Below are 19,406 nucleotides of genomic sequence, written 5' to 3'. Positions count from 1 at the left end.
TCATTGTCTTCGTCGTTGTCATCGTTATCATCATCATCATCATCATCATCATCATCATCATCATCATCATCATCATCATCATCACCACCACCACCACCACCACTACCACGATCACCACCATCAACATCATCATCATATATCATCATCATTGTCATCATCATCATCATCATCATCATCATCATCATCATCATCATCATCATCATCATCATCATCATCATCATCGTCAGCATCATCATTATCATCGTCCTCACTACCACCACCACCACCACCATCATCATCGTCATCATCAACAAGAAAAAAAATGATTACCCGGAAATCCGGAAATTACTGACATTTTCCAATGATTATTAACAATAATAAAATAACTTAGATCATTTATACCGCGCCTATTCCATATACAAACAGCTCTAGGCGCCAATCTACGGACGCTTAGTAAATCGATGACCAATTTGAACATCCTTTACATCATCTATTTGAGAGGACACCCCAGGTCTAAATCCACCTTTCAGTTTACATACAAACCATTTAGAAAATATCATGGGAATAATATTAGAAAAACTCAAATTGCCGTGTCCTTGAAAAACAAAACAAGACAAAAAACAATAAAACAAAAGAAAACATAAAAAAACAACAAAAAATATAAAAAACAAAACTAAAACAAACCTAAAAAAAAAATGAAAAAGCATGAACTAAGAAAAAATAAATAAACAAGGCAAAGAAGAAACAAATAATCAAATTACAATTAATTAAAACAAAAAAAAAAAAAAACCCAAAAAAACAAACCAAAACAAAACAAAAAATAAAAACACAAAAGAGCTTTTATTTTTTAAATTTTGGTTTGATTTAATTTTTACTTTAATTATCGATGAACTAAGATTGCTATCAATATTTGAGCTAAAAATATTTTCTGGACGCAATGAGGAAAATGGCATTTTGTCAGTTTGCTGTTGAAGACTGGTTTGGTCTAGTTCCATTCAAAACACTGACAATGAGAAAAAATGGCATTTTGTCAGTTTATTGTAGAGGATTGGTTTGGTCTAGTTACATTCAAAACACTGACAATGAGAAAAAATGACATTTTGTCAGTTTATTGTTGAGGATTGGTTTGGTCTAGTTCCATTCAAAACACTGACAATGAGAAAAAATGGCATTTTGTCAGTTTATTGTAGAGGATTGGTTTGGTCTAGTTCCATTCAAAACACTGACAATGAGAACAAGTGTGGAGCGGGGACTTATATCAATATTATGTACAACGGCGATAGAGAAGTGCCAGGTGAAAACATAGAATAAAAAAACCCACAAAAAACAAACAAATAAACAAAAAAAAATCAACAAACAAAAAAAAAACAACAACAAAAAACAAAAACTAAAGAAAAAAAACCCCCAAAACAAACAAAAACAAACAAACAAAACAAAACAAAAAGCAAAACCTGGCAATCTAGCAACAATAGAATAGCCGAAACAGTTTCTCAAAGGTCCATAAACTTTGGACAGAGAACTCAATAGCCTCATGATATTTGTTGTCAAACGTTCTATCTAGTAAAATGGACATGTCGCATTTTATAGAAGTTGAGTTATTGATATAGTTTGATAAAAAAGACAATTCTCTATAGATAGTTCGAAGATGACGTCACTCAGGCCTTTGTTATTGTTTTTGCCATCCGCGTTTGTGAGTTGTTCTCACTAAACTGTATTCTCCTGACTATAAACGTTCATGGTTACACAGAGTTTGTGTGTTGGTCCGTTATACTTCCGGATGGCAATGTTGTGAACTCCTTGGCCAAGCGCATTCTATCTATATTTGCCATTTATGTCATTTTAAAAATGTTAAAACTGTTTGGTTTATATATGGCCAAGGAACACATACATGCAGCTCTGATAACAGAACGCCATCATAAAATAAATATAATAAAATTAAATTCTCTTTATTCATCTCATAGGGAAAATTTGACTCTAGGGTCTATTCCAAGGGAAGGCTATAATAACCCAGGCGTCAGCAGCAGTGCAGCGCCGCAAATCGAGCTAGGGCGAGGTGACTTACTCAAGGCCACACAGCGCAGCGGGTATTCGAACTTTTTCGCTACGAACGAAAAGACTTTACCGCTAAGCCACGCCGGTTTTACATTGCTGTGATACTATATTTTTCGGTGGTTTGAGAATATGTCCATTACAAAAATGAATTTGGGTTATCAGACCTGAAAATGAGCATACGTCGTATGTATATGGACATGTGTGCGGCTATGTGGTCTTGTGGTATGACACTCGCTTTCGGATAGGAAGGTCCTGCGTTCGAGCCTCGTTCAACGCATAGTTGAGTCCTTGGAAAAGACTCTTTACTCACATTCTCTCACTGTACTCAGGTGTAAAACGAGTACCTGGCGTTTAACAGCGTTGTCTGTGTCCGAAAAATAATATAACTGCGGAACACCAGACTCTATGCGCTTAAATTACAAATTACTTTGGCTGAAACATACTCATTCACACACGCAAAAATACACACACACACACACACACACACACACACGCACACAACACACAACACAAAGCAAACAGACCCATCTTGCTTCTCATAACATCTACTAAAGACGAAACAGATATGCTTAAAGCGAAAGTTTAAAAATATACAAAGATTCTTTTTCACGAATGCTCCGTAGTAAGGCGGGTCCGAATTGAGAAAAGGATCTCATTCCAGCATTTTTCCGTATTCGAGGGACAACTACTTTGGTGGAATCACTGGCCGAACGTAAGGGGCAGGGTTTTTAATATCTTTCAATTAGTTCCGAAAGGTAGAAAGGGGCAGTTCCTTCAAGACAACGATACACTAAAACACAAACTTTGAATTTAATCCTTTTCTCAACAGGCAGCCAATGCAGGTCTTGAAGCAGAGGTCTGGCAGAGTCGCACCTACGCTTCATGAATACTAGTCTGGCAGCGCTGTTTTGGACAATCTGAAGACGTCTCAGATTATATTGCGAAACGCCAAACAACAGTGAATTACAATAATCCAATTTTGATAGTGCGAGGGACACAACCAGGTGCTTGGTCACATACTCAGATATGAACCGTCTAATGGAAGCAATCTTTTTTAGTTGGATAAAGAGCGATCTAACCAAATTATTAACCTGATGCTCCACTGACAGTCCCGAGTCTAAGAATGTGCCAAGGTTTTTCACTTTGTCAACAATTTGAATGGAAGCATCACCTAGCTTCAATTCTGTTTCACTTTTCAACTTCCTGTTCCCCATACAGCACCTCCGTCTTATCATCATTCAGTTTCAGTCTTTTCTCATTCATCCATTTCTTCACACTTTGGATACAATTCTTACTATCGGCTGATACTTCTTGTAAATTTCTCGTATTGGAAACACAGTACAATTGTGTATCATCAGCGTATTGGTGGTAAGACAGACCGAAACTTCTGATATTATTATTATTATTATTATTATTATTATTATTATTATTATTATTATTATTATTATTATTATTATTATTATTATTATTATTATTATTATTATTATTATTATTATTATTATATCCCACAAGTGCTTTCAGCGACTTGTGGACCATTGGTCTAGAGGGCCTCACATTATAGACCCGGAACAAAATTTTGTCCCAATTGACCCCGAGGTAATAGCATGTTGAGGTGATGGACTTAATTTAATTTGTTAATTTGTTTGGTTTCAATCAGTGATGGAGACGGTGGGGATTTTGCTCTATCTCTCTTTGTCTCTCTGTCTCTCTCTCTCTCTCTCTCTTTTCTATCACTCTCTATCTATCTATCTATCTATCTATCTATCTATCTATCTATCTATCTATCTATCTATCCCTCCATCCATCCATCTATCTATCTATCTATCCATCCATCCATCCATCCATCCATCCATCTATCTATCTATCTATCTATCTATCTATCTATCTATCTATCTACTTTCACTTCCACTTCCTGATGAGAGCAACGCTCGATAACAACGTTGTAGAAGTCAAACTATCTTAATTATATTTCAAATGTTTATCTATCTATCTATCTATCTATCTATCTATCTATCTATCTATCTATCTATCTATCTATCTATCTATCTATCTATCTATTTATCTATCTATCTATCTATCTATCTATCTATCTATCTATCTATCTATCTATCTATCTATCTATCTATCTATCTATCTATCTATCTATCTATCTATCTATCTATCTATCTATCTATCTATCTATCTATCTATCTATCTATCTATCTATCTATCTATCTATCTATCTATCTATCTATCTATCTATCTATCTATCTATCTATCTATCTATCTATCTATCTATCTATCTATCTATCTATCTATCTATCTATCTATCTATCTATCTATCTATCTATCTATCTATCCATCAATCAATCATTCTCACTTCCTTTCACTTTTTCTCTCTCAATTTCCCTATTTTGTTCTCATGTGCACACACAGACCAGCCATCTCAATCATAAACTCAATACTCTCTATCTATCTCTCTCTCTCTCTCTCTCTCTCTCTCTCTCTCTCTCACACACACACAGAGACAAATACAAAACTTACACATAAACACAATATGTCACACACACATACATACATAAAAGAAAAAAACACACACATACATACATACACACATCCATACACACACACACACACATACACACTTGCAAGGGTAATGAGTACATAATGCCTTTAATTTATCGTTTTAAGTTTTAATCGTTTAAGAAAACAGGACGAAAGATTATTTAACTTCCGACAAGAATTGAATATCCTTCCGCTTGTCGTAGGAACAGTTACTCTGATCCGGAAGGAAACGCTGTCTGAAAATTCCCTCCCTTTGTTTTCCTTCCTATCGGAAAATGACAATAATATTGCCATGTACGGATAAAACGCATTAATATATATATATATATATATATATATATATATATATATATAATATATATATATATATATATATATATATATATATATATATATATTTTTTTTTTTTTTTTTTTTTTTTTTTTTTTTTTTTTTTTTTTTTTTTTTAGCCAGATAACATATTTCATTTTTCGGTAGCTTAAAATAACCTTCAACTTGTCTAAAAGGTTCTTCTTCTTCTTCTTCGTTCCCGTCACGTCACATGGTCAGTCCGGTCTGGTGAATGAAGCCCACAGTTGTCCTGAGGTCGTCCTCACTGCCGTACATCTTCTTTGAGTATGGGGTTGGGTCAGGCCAGAAGTCTAAAAAGTTCAAATCCGAAGATTCAGAATCTCAAAGCTGTGAAATCAATAAGGTGTGAGGCCATGTTGTCTTGAGTCTTGTGGTATGACACTCGACATCGCGTCAAAAATGACACAACTATAATAATTTGGTTATTAGACTTGGTAAATAGGGAATGAGATTAGCGGAAGAGTAGCGTCCTTGATTGGACGTCACCCATAGTCTGTGACGTCACCGGCGGAAAAGTTATAATAACTTTTCCGCCAGTGACGTCACAGACTATGGGTAACGTCCAATCAAAGGACACTACTCTTCCGCTAATCTCATTCCCTATAGATAGTATGCAGATGACGTCACTCAGGCCTTTGTTATTATTTTTGCCATCCGCGTTTGTGAGTTGTTCTCACTAAACTGTATTAACCAGACTATAAAAGTTCATGGTTACACAGAGTTTGTGTGTTGGTCCGTTATACTTCCGGATGGCAATGTTGTGAACTCCTTGGCCAAGCGCATTCTATCTATAGGTTCACGTCGGATCAAGCCAAACAAAGGCTTGTCTTGTAATAAAACAAACCTCGCCATGTTTAGCGCAGGTCAATGTCCTGGTTTGTTACAATACAAAATCACACGAATTCTTTGGACATGTCTAGTGATGGGGGCAATCTTTATCCATGTTTTCGTCCAACCGAGTCATCGATCACATCATATGATTTGTTGCTGTTCAACGATTGGATATTTCAAAATAAACGTAAACACGCTACTTTGTTTACAACATACCCAGCAGTCATGCTGAGCAAAGTGACCGATTGTGACGTTGGATATTTTTCAAACTGTGAACACTTTTCACTTTGCAATGTGACCAATGACCTTGAGCACATGGAATGGTAATATGGATCACCCCCATTATCTAATGAGAGATATTATTGATACATTCTTACACTTCTTGTCTTGTCTTAGGGGGTCCGATTACTCACTCGGTAGGGAGGGCACTCGTATCATAGGTACGTTTAATAATAAAAATGATGGTGATAATAATAATAATAATAATAATAATAATAATAATAATAATAATAATAATGATAATAATAATAACAATAATAATAATAATAATGATGATGATGATGATGATGATGATGATGATGATGATGATGATGATGATGATGATGATGATGAAGATGACGATGATAATAAATAATAATAATAATAATAATAATAATAATAATAATAATAATAATAATAATAATAATAATAATAATAAGAAGAAGAAGAAGAAGAAGAAGAAGAAGAAGAAGAAGAAGAACAACAACAACAAAAATAATAATAATAACAATAATATAAATTATTTTCATCCTCTCGGAAATCCTTTGTCTGTACAAAGCGTGTGGTTTATAATAAGAATCCAATAAATATTTCCAACCATATCACAGAACATCAATAGTAAAATTGAATGTAGATGGTCTTAAAGCGCTTTGGGCACGTTTAGCGGATATTGCTCTATAGATAGTATGCAGATGACGTCACTCAGGCCTTTGTTATTGTTTTTGCCATCCGCGTTTGTGAGTTGTTTTCACTAAACTGTATTAACCAGACTATAAAAGTTCATGGTTACACAGAGTTTGTGTGTTGGTCCGTTATACTTCCGGATGGCAATGTTGTGAACTCCTTGGCCAAGCACATTCTATTTATATAAAAGCTCAATTTAAAAAATAATAACTTTCAATAGCCTTTATTTCCCCTCAATATTGCGGGCTCTCCACTCTAGATAGTACCCGCTTGGCTAAGAAGCTCATAACATTGCCATCTAGAAGTATAACGGACCAACACACAAAACTGTGTGTATCCATGAACGTTTATAGTCGGGTTAATACTTTTCAGTGAGCATTACTTATAAACGCGGATGGCAAAAAAAAACAATAACAAAGACCTGAGTGACGTCATTTTCGAACTATCTATTGATACCGTTGTCTGACGTGGCATTCAGAATGGGTTTAGAAATAACAGGTAAGTGTTTTTTGTTTTTGTTTTTGTTTTTAAGGGTTTAACGGCGCTTGCAACACATTGAGGTTATATCAGCGCCAGTTCAGGTAAGTGTAACTAACCCACTATTGATGAAAACAAACAAACAACAAATTACACCAAAACAAACAAACAAACAAACAAAGAGTATATCTATCCCAATCACAAAGAAGATAGATAAAACAGCGCATAGTTTGCGTACTCTCACCAGACTTGTAATTACATACGCATAGCTTCCCAATCATAAAAACCAGAACGTTTACGATGCTATGCGTAGTTTGTGCTGTACCTGTAAGATAATATTATTATTGATACAGTTATACTACGTCGCCCAAGAAACAATTTGCCATCGATTTAACATGCCAAAACAATAAACAATAGCTATATCCAACACATTATATAAGTGGCTTCAATCGTTTACTTGTATATATGTTATGTGTTTAAGTAAATACTCACTACACCCGCCAGCCAGATTAAACATACTAACACGCAAGGCTGTATGTAATTTTTAATGTTTATAGATAGAATGCACTTGGCCAAGGAGTTCACAACATTGCCATCCGAAAGTATAACGGACCAACACACAAACTCTGTGTAACCATGAACTTTTATAGTCTGGTTAATACAGTTTAGTGAGAACAGCTCACAAACGCGGATGGCAAAAACAATAACAAAGGCCTGAGTGACGTCATCTGCATACTATCTATAGTCTGTTTGGTGTCTCAATGATAGAATGCGCTTGGCTCAGGATTTCACAACATTGCCATCCGGAAGTATAATGGACCAACACACAAAACTTTGTGTAACCATGATCGTCAGGTTAATAGTGAGAATTACTCATAAACGCGGATGGCAAAAAAAAAAAATCAATAAAAAAATCAATAACAAAGACCTGAGTGACGCCAACTTCGAACTATATATTATAGATAGTATGCGCTTGGCTAAGAAGCTCATAACATTGCCATCCGGAAGTTTAAGGGACCAACACACAAAACTGTGTGTATCCATGAACGTTTATAGTCAGGTTAATACAGTTCAGTGAGCATTACTCATAAACGCGGATGGCAAAAAACAATAACAAAGGCATGAGTGACGTCATCTTCGAACTATCTATAGTGAGAGCTAATATCTGAAAGACGGTCTATAGATAATAACAAAAAAGCTGAGTGACGTTAATTTCGTCCCTTCTATACAGCCAAATACTGTGGGCTTGTGTTCTTGTGGTACGACACTCGCCTTGGGACCGGCAAGTCCCTGGTTCGAGCCCCACTCTTAACGGCGCAAAGTTGACTCATGTCGTTTAAAGGATCTTTGCTCACAATTTCGAGTCTACAGGACCTTTTCAAATGATCCCATTTCCTTGTACGGTTGTTCGTTAAAATAAAGAGGAAAATACTTGCCCTGTTTGCCTCAAACTTCATCAATATCCTGCGTGCCTCGCTCGAGAACCATCTCTCATTTATAATTGGTTGAGGGGGTCCCGATAGCTCAGTTGGTAGAGCACTCGCTTCACATGCAAAGGGACCGAGATCGATCCTTGGTGCAGTCGAGATTTTTTTCTGACCCCCCCCCCCACCCACCCCCTGTTCACACAGTAGTGAATGGGTTGCTGAGTCTGTTAGATTTGGCGGAAAGTACTTACGTCCTATCCAAAGGATAGCAAGAAATTGTTATTGTCCGTTTCACGCTATAGAAACCGGGATAAACTCCTGATCCATGGACCAAATGGCTATGAAGGACTACTTTAAGTTCTAATTGGTTGTGATTTTATGCATGCCCCCCCGAATTAATCCCGTCTTAACTTCTAACAAAATATTGTTAGTAACCGTTTCAAGATCAGTGCATTGTGCGACGAAATTATCATTGGAGTCTATGTGGTTTGAATGCTCGTACTCTCTCTCTCCCTCCTCTCTATCTATCTATCTATCTATCTATCTCTCTCTCTCTTTCTCTCTCTGAACCGTTAATTTTCAAGATGTTTTAGTGAACTGTCATGCCGAAACAAAACACAAAATAAACATTTAAACTCAAATTCAAAAGTAGTAAGCACTAATTCGTCGGCTATGTGGTCTATTGGTATGACCCTCACTTTCTGATCGGAAGGTCCAGGGTTCGAACCTCGCTCGGCGCATAGTTGAGTCCTTGGAAAAAAGGCTCTTTACTCACGCCATTCTCTCGCCGTACTTAGGTGTAAAATGAATACCTGGCCATTAACAGCGTTGTCACTGTCAGAAAAATTGTAATATCGCCTAACAGGCTTCATGTCTCGCCTACATGTTAAGTGTTGCTGTTGGCCAAGGGCCCATTGTAAAGCGCTTTGAGCACGTTTGGTGGATATTGCTCTCTATAAAAGCTCAATTTTGAACAAAATTATACACTAATTATACCAATTATTAAAAAAAACAAGCTCTACAAAACAGCATTAAGTTATTGTCGGAGATTTTTCTTCAAATAGTATAATTTATACACTAAATCTGAATAATAATTTTAAAAATGTTTTCTTTATCGTAAGGAGTGTGAACATTTTCCAACAGTTGAAAGTAGGAACAAGTTCAAACTTTATTATTTGCTTACACAAACACATTAAAAATTCTGAATGCCATGTCAGTCAACGATATAAAATTGATTATTTCTGTAACCAAATGTTGACAATATTAATTAATTGGCCATCTTAATTGATTGTTTAATCTGGGTAATCATTTTATATTGAAATTTGCTCTCAATTCCTCACTAACTCTGCTGTCGAAAGCTGATTGAATTGATTTTTCATCCAAGCCGTATCGTTACAATACGAATTAGAAACACGTGAAATTTGTTCTTAAAATAAGGGAAATTGTGATGTTGTTACAAACTAAAAAAAAGAAAAAAGGAGGAGATCTTGAGGAGATAAAAGGATCGTTGCAAGTTGATCTTTAGAACATAAAATAAAAGACTAATTTTGTAAACAGACGCGATGAGACAACCGCACCAATATTAAAGAATAAGCTTTTCCAAATGTATGCTAAGGTTAAGTCAACTGAAAACTATAACAACTATGTGTGCATTAGAAATGCAATTAAGAGTTAGAATTAGGAAATCAATAAAATCTTTTTTTTAAAAAAAAACGTTATCAAAGACAAGAAAACAAAAAAATTAGAAGTCTTTAAATTAAAGCTTAACATTGAAAAAGTAAAAGTTTTGTATATTGATAGAAATACTCCAATGAATTTATATCTTGTTGAAGAAACTGAAACAAAGAGTTTATCTGTCACTGACATACAGGGAAATATCGGAGTATTTTTTGATTCTCATCTAAATTTTGATGTTCAGATCCATAATGTTATCAATAAAACTACACAAGTCATTGGACTCATGTCAAGAATTTTTGTTTACATGGATACGAAATGTTCGCAACTTTATATAAGTCAGTCATAAGATCTCTCTTAGAGTATGCAAATTGCATATGGAACCCTTTGTTAAAAGACAGTCAATACTTTTAGAAAATTTACAAAGACGTGCTACAATATTGCTCACTGAAATAGAAGATATGCCCTAATGGGAAAGATTAATAATGATTTTGAAACTTCCGACTTTAAAGTATAAAAGTGAAGTGGCTGAAAACTGTTGCCAACATGCCTTCACGCGATTGCTAGAGTTCACAACGTAACTTTTTAATCTATGTGTTTGTTTTTTTTAATTAGTATTATGTGCAGAGTTTAAGCAAATTTAAAATTTAAAACCCTACAAACTGTGGAGTGATCCTCGACAATATTGGAGGTTTCCACAAGACGAAGAAGAAGAAGAAGAAAAGAAAACAAGGGAATCTTATCCAGTTGTATAAACTAATTCATGGTATAGATAATATTGACTACAAAGATTTTTTACTTATTCAAGAATAATGTTCACTCAATGTGATGATTTAAAAATATTTATTACCAGATGCAATACAGCCATTCGCCAACATTCTAAATGCTTTCAAAAGATAATTTGTTACATCTGTGTGTGTCATCATAATTATTGATGAAATCTTTTCTTTCTTTCTTTCTTTGTTTAAAATTTAGATTTTTCTCTCTATTTCTAATCATATAATTTCACGCATCTCTTCCTCGTTAAATATTATTCTTCCGATTGATATTTGTTCACATGTCGATTTGATGAATCTTTACAGGGTGTTTAAAGGCCAATTGGTCTCTGTATCCCTTAATTGTTAAATTATATATTGATTGTTAAATTAAAATATGAAAAAGATGTTGTCATTCATGACATGAAAACAAACAGGTCTCCGGAAACTAATTCCAACAGGCCCAGCTACCCAATTAATGCTGGGTGGACAGGGGGTGGGATGGGAGTGGGGGTGTGTGGGGGTGTGGGGGGGGGGGTGTCTGAAAAATAAATCCTCGACTTCACGAGGAATCGATCTCGGTCCCATTGCGTGTGAAGCAAGTGCTACACCAATAGGGTTCAATAGTCTGATGTCACGTCGCCCAGCAACTAGCAACGAGCAGCTTGGTTCTAAGCAATAAAAATCGGCACTTTTTGTTCTTCATGATGGCTAGAACTTTTTCACATGTCATGTGATCAGAATGTATAAAAGTCAAAACTTGGATCAGATTTATAATGCTTTTCTCCTCTGTATACACTTTTATGCTCGTCGGAGAAGTATTTCATAAGGGCGTCCGCCATTGCTCCGATAGTTTAGAACCAGTTACGAAGTTACTATGTGTCATTACGCGAAAAGTGACGTCACGGCTGTTGGTAACTATTAACCAGTCGATTTTTGAACAATCAAAACATGGAATTTGTGACACACCTTCAAACGTGCTCGGACAAGGGTGGTTGATTGTTTATAAACAATAACGGGAATGAAATCGACCCCTCTCTGATCATTGCTATTGTTTTTATATCGCCAGATGGGTGATTAGTTATCACACGATTTTCTCGATCATATTATAGACGATTAATGCCATCGATGTAAAAAATCATATGTAGTTTGCTTTGTTTACCAATCACTGCCTTTGTTTACATTATGACGACTATCCGAGAGGCGTGGTTAGCCAGGTGTCGAAAGATAGATTGCGCTTGGCCAAGGAGTTCACAACATTGCCATCCTGAAGTATAACGGACCAACACACAAACTCTGTGTAACCATGAACTTTTATAGTCTAGTTGATACAGTTTAGTGAGAACAACTCACAAACGCGGATGGCAAAAACAATAACAAAGGCCTGAGTGACGTCATCTTCGAACTATCTATTGAGCTATCGCGACCCCCATTTCCTTTTTAAAAAAAGGAAAGTCAAAGAAATGTAACAAAATTGCATCCATTCTGGTGATTACATCTCAGTAATTTATATCAATCAGACGATGAACGTTTCAGGTTACACATAGTTGTTATCTGTGTCTTAAAGGCTGTTGTGAGTATTTTACCTACACGCATAGCATCAATAAAAATACCACTGGTGCAGTGCTTATTAACAACATGACATGGTGGGAGAACTTCTTCAATAGATAGTATGAAGTTGACGTCACTCCGGTCTTTGTTATTGTTTTTTTGCCATCCACGTTTATGAGTAATTCTCACTAAACTGTATTAACCAGACTATAAACGACCAGGATTACACATAGTTTTGTGTGTTATAGTCCGTTATATTTCCAGATGGAAATGTTATGAGCAAAGCGCACAGTATCTATAGATAGAATGCGCTTGGCCAAGGAGTTCACAACATTGCCATCCGGAAGTATAACGGACCAACACACAAACTCTGTGTAACTATGAACTTTTATAGTCTGGTTAATACAGTTTAGTGAGAACAACTCACAAACGCGGATGGCAAAGGCCTGAGTGACGTCATCTGCATACTATCTATAGATATCAAAAACAATAACAAAGGCCTGAGTGACGTCATCTTCGAACTATCTATAGATAGTTCGAAGATGACGTCACCAAGGCCTTAGTTATTGTTTTTGCCATCCGCGTTTGTGAGTTGTTCTCACTAAACTGTATTAACCTGACTATAAACATTCATGGATACACACAGTTTTGTGTGTTGGTCCGTTATACTTCCGGATGGCAATGTTGTGAACTCCTTGGCCAAGCGCATTCTATCTATTGAACTATCGGGACCCCCATCTCCTAAAAGAATTTGGAAAGTCAAAGAAATGTAACAAAATTGCATCCATTTTGGTGATTATATCTTACTAAATTATATCAATCAGACTATGAACGTTTAAGGTTACACATAGCAGTTGTTTTTCTTTTTTTCTTTTTTTTCTTTTTTTTTCTTTTTTTTTTTGCTGGTACGTGAAAGATAGAACGAGATGACGTCACTCAAGCCTTTGTTATTGTATTTTGCCATCCGCGTTTGTGAGTGATTCTCACTAAGCTGTATTACCCCGACTATAAAAGTTCATGATTACACAATCTTTTGTGTGTTGGTCCGTTGTACTTCCGGATGGTAATGTTATGAGCTTCTTAGCCAAGCGCGTACTATCAATATCCTACTAACGGATGTTGTGAGTATTTTACCTACTCGTATAACATCAATAAAAATACGACCGGTGTTTATTTACAACATGGTGGGGCAACTTCTACTTCTTCAAATACAAAGGTTATTGTCAGACAATGCCGAATACTCTCTCTAACGCTCTTCAATATCTACCTGGACTGAAAAATGCAGAATACACCGCAGGGCCATCAATCAATCTCCCCGTTCAATCTGGTTCGCATACAATGCGTAACTCACCATCTCCAATGGGTATAGGCTTCAACAGTCGTGACGTCACCTCCCTCGTAATGGCGCATAGTAACTTAGTAACTGGTTCCAAACTATCGGAACAATGGCGGACGTCCTTATGAAATACTTCCCCGACGAGCATAAAAATGTTATTATAAATATGATCATATTTTGACTTTTTTATACATTCTGATCATATGACATGTGAAAAAGTTTTAGCCAGCATGAAGAATAAAAAGTACCGATTTTCTTTGTTTAGAACCAAGCTGCTCGTTGCTGGGCGGACGTGACATCAGACTATTGAATCCTATTATTATCTTTGCTTGTTATTTAAGCTATAAACGATTCGATACGAAAAGCATCTTATCCCTTGATAATTATAATTTTTAGAACAATTTGTCCAGAGAGATGTTATGACTATTGGCCAACAGCCTAAAATAAACATTTGATTGGTATTATAGATAGTCTGAAGTTGACGTCACTCAGGTCTTTGTTATTGTTTTTTGCCATCCGCGTTTTTCAGTAATTCTCACTTAACTGTATTAACCTGACTATAAACGATCATGGTTACACAGAGTTTTGTGTGTTGGTCCGTTATACTTACGGATGGCAATGTTGTGAACTCCTTAGCCAAGCGCATACTATCTATTGGCCAACAGCCTAAAATAAACATTTGATTGGTATTATACTCAGTGCTGGAAAATAAAATTAATATTGCTATTCATTTCGGTAAAATACTCACACCACCTGCGAGCCGGATTTAATAATCCAACTCACAAATCTATGCGTAACCATACAGGTGTATAGTCAGATTTGTAGAGTTTTTATAGATTTAATTTAGTAAGTATTAATCATTAAATTAACGAAGTGATAAAACAAACATACCAACAAAGGAAACTAATGCCCTTAATAGCGGATCGACAACTATCCTTTTAACTATCCAACATAGTAAGGAAAGATAAGAATGAATACCTGGCAAGTTGTGGAAAAATACCTGGTAAACGCGCCCGGGGGAGACAAAGAAAAACACTCATAGACCAACTGAAGGGCTTCACCAACCTAACAATCCAAGAGCTGTTTGAAAAAGCAAGAGACAGGGAGGAATGGAGAGAGATAATTCATGCAGTATCCGAAGCCTGGACCAGGCATGGAACCTAGAAGAATCATTAAAATGAGTTGTCTAAAAGCAATAATAAAGAGCTGAGTTTCGTTCTATCCATAGACACAAACATGCAACCGGGAGTTGATTTCGATACGTGATGGTTTAGAACTTTTGGGATCCATCGCTCAGTTTCACTTGCAAAGGAACCGAGTTTGATGCCAGGGGATTTCTAGATTCTATTTTCTGAATCCCCTGTCCACCAAGCAGTGATTGGGAGGGTGAGTCTATAAGAAATGCCCGAAAGTACTTTGCGATAGACTACCGTTCTAGGGTAGCAAGGAAAAGCTTATGTCCGTTTTACGCTATAGATAGAATGCGCTTGGCCAAGGAGTTCACAACATTGCCATCCGGAAGTATAACGGACCAACACACAAACTCTGTGTAACCATGAACTTTTATAGTCTGGTTAATACAGTTTAGTAAGAACAACTCACAAACGCGGATCTATCTATAGATAGAACGAAGGTGACGTCACTCAGGTCTTTGTTATTGTTTTTTTTTGCCATCCAGGTTTTTGAGTAATTCTCACTAAACTGTATTAACCGGACTATAATAAACGTTCATGGTTACACACAGTTGTGTTGGTCCGTTATACTTCCGGATGGCAATGTTATGAGCTTCTTAGCCAAGCCCACAATATCTCGATATAACCTGTGCAGGTGATAGAGATGAGCTAATGGCGTGTGGCTATCAAGAATGGCTTAGCCTTATCGACTAACCAGTTTATATGTCGTGCGAGTATGGCGTGGAACCTCCCCCCCCCCCCCCCAACCCGAAGAAAAAATAATTTAAAACAATAATGAGTAGAAACCCCAAAAATCAAACAAAACTAAAATAAAAAATAAAAAAAAAACCAACAAAGACAAGACATACAAAAAGCAAAAACAAACACCGGTATGAATTGATTATGAATGCTATGAGTTTAGGTAAAATACAACTTCTGACAGCTGGATATAACGTACCAGCACACAAAATTATACGTAAAATTGAACGTTCATAGATAGAATACAGTTGACGTCACCTCGGTCTTTGTTATTGTTTTTGGCCATCCATGTTTGTGAGAAATTAACACTAAACTGTATTAACAAGACTATAAACTTTCAAGGTTACACATAGATAGTTTTGTGTATTGGTCCGCTATACATCCTGATGGCAATGTTGTGAGTTTCTTAGCCCAGCGCGCACCATCTATAGTCTTGTTAATAGAAATTAGTGAGAACTAATCACCAAAATGGCTGTCTAAAACAATAACAAAGAGCTGAGAGACGTCAACTTCGTTCCATCTCTGGAGAACTATAAAAGCCAAAAAGTACTGTAGATTGTGAGGAACTCCAAGAAACGAGATCTTTTTAATAGGTCTCTATCTCTCTCTCTCTCTCTCTCTCTCTCTCTCTCTCTGATGATGATGATGATGATGATGATGATGATGATGATGATGATTATGATGATATTAAATGCAGAAACTAATCATCCCATCTCTTTCATTGAATGGGCACCGTTCGTCTAACGGACAGCTTTGCTTTTAGATATATATATATATATATATATATATATATATAATATATATATATATATATATATATATATATATATAATATATATATATATATATATATATATATATATATATAATTTGTTTATCCATATATTTATTAGTTTATTTGCCTCCACTTTTCACAGGCTTCCTTCCTACTCAACGTCCATACGGCATCATTCTTGGAGTATCCAAACATGAGAGACGAGAAAGATGCCGTACGAACGTTAAGAGCGAAACCCGTTAATATTAGATGCAAATAAAGATAGCTTTTTTCTCTCTAATAATAATGATAGTAACAATAAAAATAATACTTTCTTTCATTCTCAAAAAGGAAGTATGCGCACGGACGTATATTATGTGTGTTAAAATGTAAATAAATCATGTGGGTACAAAAAACAAACCTTTAAATGACGACATATTATAACACTATAAATTGACATAAATAATAGGATAAATAAGATAAATAAATAAATAACTTAAAAATAAATAAATGAATTAAAATAATAGATAAATAACTTAAAGTCAAGAACTTTTGTGGCATGCTATACAAAATTAATAATTGAGATAAAGCGATCAAACAAATTATATACATTATAAAACAGCTTAATTTAATTGTAGAAAAGATTTATCACGCTTTGAGGGATGAAAGATTTCTTGTGTCTTTCTGGATATTTTTGTTTTAAAAATACATTTTCAAGTTCAATCTATAGAAGAGAAGCTCTTGACTTTTAAGTTATTTATTATTTCATTTCATTTATATATTTTTAGTTATTCATTATTTTTTGGTAAATTACTTTACTAGATGCGATTGAGTGCTTGGGCAATGGAGAGAAAGATAAAGGGAGTAAATGTGACTCATAAATAAGGGAACAACACCATGATCCACCGATGTCTGGCACAGAATTGGTACTTGAAGAAGAAGAAGATTTAATCCCTTTACCTTTCTCTCCATTTATTGACTCATTTAGGCACCTGTAGTTTTTGATATTGTAAGAAAGGTAATGCAAATAGGGCAACCTTACAGGCAACCGCAATGCATGAAATAGGACAATTGTTTTAATTGGTCTACTTGGGAACTCGATAAAGCATCATTGAGCATAGCAAAAGTGTGGAAAGGTGCCACATATATGACCAATCCGGTCAATAATGTTCTGAAAGAACTAGACGAAGAAACCTGAGGCATGACGTCAAAATGATCAGAAATTGGAAATACAACTTTGATATATATATATGAAGTTTCAAAAAATAAACTTTGTCTCCTCAGTGAAAACTTTTATTTTAGATCAAGTCGCAATTATCTAAATTTGTTTATCTATTTTTTATTAGTATATTTACCTCTATATTTATTAATTATTTATTTATCTACCTATGAGGAATGAGATTAGCGGAAGAGTAGCGTTACTGGTGGAGAAGTTTTTTTGTAAACAAACCAACTACAAGCCAAGCGCTCCAAATACAAAATTTATTATTCATATTTCTGTACAAAAATGCATACCGTTGATTATGATATGAATTTTTGTACAGAAATATGAATAATACATTTTTTATTTGGAGCGCTCGGCCTGCAGTTGGTTTGTTTACAAATAACTTCTCCACCGATGACGTCAAATCAAGGGACGCTACTCTTCCGCTAGTCTCATTCCCTATTCATTTATTGATGAATATACTTACTTATTTATGTATTCAATCACACTTTTTGTTTCTTTATTTGACTACATTTATTCATTTATTTGTTTATATGATTTCACTTATTTATTCATTCGTTTAGATATCTAGTTGTTTATTTATATATCTTTATAATTAGAATATCCCCGGCCAATATCTCTAAATCCCCCTTGCCTATTTGCACTCATGCTTTTTGTATTGATAATAATCAGTCGTCACTCTTATATCTTGTCTATTTTATCCTCTGTCTGCTCCTATCCTGTATTCAGGTTTCTCTCTCTCTCTCTCTCTCTCTCTCTCTCTCTCTCTCTCTCTCTCTATATATATATATATATATATATATATATATATATATAACTACCTGTCTATCTCTTTATCCGCCTATCTATTTATTTATCTATCTATCTATCTATCTATCTATCTATCTATCTATCTATCTATCTATCTATCTATCTATCTAATTATCTATCTATCTGTCTATTTATCTATCTATCTCTTTATCTATCTATCTGTCTACCTATCTACCTAACTACCTATCTATCTATCTATCTATCGAGAAAGATAATGCGTGTAAACTGCCTTAACCAAGAACACTACGTCGGGACCAGAAGTTTTCACGATCGCTGTCACTCATCCGTCCACTGACCACGCTTAACATCGCTTGTCATATCAGGCAAAACCAAACACCATACTAATTCTAACTCAAATTATGAATGGTGTGGCTATGTGGTCATGTGGTATGCATGACACACGCTTTCGGATCGGAAGGTCCTGGGTTCGAGCCTCGCTCGGCGCATAGTTGAGTCCTTGGAAAAAGCTCTTTACTTACATTCTCTCAGCGTACTCATGTTAAAATGAGTACCTGGCCATAACAGCGTTGTCTCTATCCGGAAAAAATATAATATCGCCTAACAGGCATCATGTCCCGTCCTACATGTTAAGTGTTGCTGTTATCCAGGGACCCCTTGTAAAGCGCTTTGAGCACGTTTAGTGGATATCGCGCTATATAGAAAAGCTCAATTTAAAAAAAGTTATCGTAACGCTTGTATTTACAATAAGTCGTATAAGACGCGAGAAACTTAGAATACCCACTGCACAATTTTCCTTATCATTTCTT

The 19,406-nt window shown here is 35.4% G+C and overlaps 1 protein-coding gene across 1 annotated transcript in view; it reads left to right on the top strand.

The window, feature by feature from the left end:
* LOC144958699 (cardioacceleratory peptide receptor-like) overlaps positions 1-19,406 on the top strand; it is a 200,765-nt gene that overhangs the window by 20,144 nt on the left and 161,215 nt on the right. The window lies entirely within an intron of this gene.

Source organism: Berghia stephanieae, chromosome 13, assembly GCF_034508935.2.
Source record: "Berghia stephanieae isolate SIO BIC M18660-M18661 chromosome 13, UCSD_Bste_1.3, whole genome shotgun sequence".
In the NCBI taxonomy this organism is placed as follows: Eukaryota; Metazoa; Mollusca; class Gastropoda; order Nudibranchia; family Aeolidiidae; genus Berghia; species Berghia stephanieae.
The sequence above is the reverse complement of the archived record's forward strand: the minus strand, read 5'-3'. Positions and strand labels throughout refer to the sequence as shown.